At 35.9% G+C, this 2,490-nt stretch overlaps 1 non-coding gene across 1 annotated transcript; it reads right to left on the bottom strand.

Moving 5' to 3' along the window:
• Positions 1-453: 453 nt before the first annotated feature.
• On the bottom strand, positions 454-560 carry LOC136201573 (small nucleolar RNA R71). The gene has a single exon (XR_010673920.1). It is a non-coding gene; the product is annotated as a small nucleolar RNA R71 (small nucleolar RNA).
• Between the last annotated feature and the right edge of the window lie 1,930 nt (positions 561-2,490).

Below are 2,490 nucleotides of genomic sequence, written 5' to 3'. Positions count from 1 at the left end.
AAGAAGAACAAGAAGGATAACAAAAACAAAAACAAAAACAAAAACAAGACTCAAATAAAAACCAGAGTTACCGAGCCAGAAATTATGGCCACGCTTATGGATTACGCTAGGCCAGGAGTGGCCGGTGTAACAAACAGTATAGTTAGACCCCAGATTAATGCAAATCAATTTGAGATTAAGCATGCGTTGCTTAATATGTTACAAAATAACGTAACATTTTACGGGTTACCTAACGAAAATCCTAACACCCATTTGACAAATTTCTTAGAAATTTGCGATACTTTTAAAATACCAAATGTGACTGCGGAAGCGATCAATCTTCGCCTTTTTCCTTTTACTTTGAAGGATCGAGCCAAAAAGTGGTTGACTTCTATGCCAGCCGCATCATTTGAGACTTGGGAGCAATTAGCCCAAGCATTTTTATCAAAATGTTTTCCTTTAGCAAAAACCGCAAGAGTCATTAAAGAGTTAACGTCTTTTTCTCAAAATGATAGTGAAACTCTTTATGAGGCTTGGGAACGTTTTAAAGAACTTCAACGTTTATGCCCACACCACCAATTTCCCGCTGAACTTTTAATGCAAACATTTTATAATGGATTAAATCCTACAACTAGAGGTTCATTGGACGCTATGTCTGGAGGGTTATTCATAAAGAAAACATCTGCCCAAGCAAGAGAACTTTTAGAGGAAATGGCAATCAACAGCAGTATGTGGCCCGCGGAACGTGGACATATACCAGTAGCGAAACCATCATCCTCAACTACATCATCAGTTAAAGGTATAGTGAATCTTGATCCAGTAGCAATGTTGCAAGCCCAATTTTCTGCCTTGTCGCACAAAATTGATAGGTTTATGGCACCGTGTGATCCTAATGGTAAACCAATCCAAACGGATGTGGATTACGAAGGTATGAGTGAAATTGAACGGGTAAATTTTGTCCAAGGACAAAACCAAACTAATAACCCTTATTCCAATACATATAATCCTGGATGGAGAAATCATCCTAACTTTAACTGGAGAGATAATAACAATGCTAATGCTAATCAAAATCGTACTACTAATTATCCAAATCAATCAAGAGATACGATTAGCACTTTATCTTCTAAAATTGACAAATTTATCGATGCTATGAGCGGAAAAATAAGTAATCACGATGATGGTTTTAAACGGATCGAGAATAAATTCGATCAGCTTATTAAAAACCAATCATCTAGCATCCATAATTTGGAGGTTCAAATTGGACAACTCGCTAAATCAATTCCATCCCGCAAAGATGGAAGTCTTCCAAGCCATACGGAAGAAAATCCGAAAGAGCATGTTAAGGCTATCACTCTTCGTTCAGGGAAAAATTACTCAGGTCTGGAAATGCTCGGAAATTCGACTTTACCTGGAACTGATTTACCAAAGCCCAAAGAAGATACGTTAAATCAAAAAGATGCACCAATTGACTCTAGTACAAAAACTTTTGTACCCAAACCACCTTTTCCACACAAAGTTCGCAATAAAGACTATGATAAACAACTTTTAACATTTTTAGACAAACTTAAAAATTTGCATATTAATTTGACGTTTATGGATGCAATTACGCAAATTCCCAATTATGGTAAATTCCTCAAAGATTTAATTTCAAAGAAAAACAGTTGGGAAGGAATTTCATCCATTTCACTAACTGAAGATTGTAGTTCAATTGTGTCAAGTAATTTGCCTACTAAACTCAAAGATCCCGGATGTTTTACCATTCCGTGTAAATTGGGAGATATTGAATTCCCAAGTTGTCTTTGTGATTTAGGAGCAAGCATTAACTTGATGCCATTATCTATTTTTAATAAGTTAGGCTTAGAAGAAGATATCAAACGTACCAATATGGTTTTGCAATTAACGGATCAAACCACTAAAAGACCATACGGTATAATTGAGGATGTTTTAGTTAAAGTTGACAAATTTATTTTTCCTACCGATTTTGTTATTTTAGATTTTGCTTATGACGTTAACTATCCGCTGATCTTTGGTAGACCGTTCATGAACACGGGACGTGCTCTAGTTGATGTGTCGGAAGGGAAAGTAGTTTTACGGATAGGAGATGATAAGATTGAGTTTGATATGAACCAAGCAATGAAATATCCTATGGAAGATTTCGCTTGTATGAAACTTGATTTAATTGAAGAATGTGTAAATGACATTGTTCAGAAAGAAGAAATAATAGAACCTATAATGAGTGAGGAACTAGAAGATAAGAACCCAGAACCTTTGATTCGTGAAGATGGACCAGTTCCGCCTTCGATTGTAGTTCCACCTGAATTAGAACTTAAGGAATTACCAAGTCATTTGAGGTACGCTTTCTTAGGCGAAGGCGATTCTCTACCTATAATTATCTCTAACAAGTTGACACAAGTTCAAGAAGAAAACTTCAATCTCTTTTAGGAATAATGGTATAACTTACACCATTGACTATGAAGCAATGGGAAATATGTTTGGTTTCCCTACTTCTGA

This window comes from Euphorbia lathyris, chromosome 7 (genome assembly GCF_963576675.1).
Source record: "Euphorbia lathyris chromosome 7, ddEupLath1.1, whole genome shotgun sequence".
In the NCBI taxonomy this organism is placed as follows: domain Eukaryota; kingdom Viridiplantae; phylum Streptophyta; class Magnoliopsida; order Malpighiales; family Euphorbiaceae; genus Euphorbia; species Euphorbia lathyris.
The sequence above is the reverse complement of the archived record's forward strand: the minus strand, read 5'-3'. Positions and strand labels throughout refer to the sequence as shown.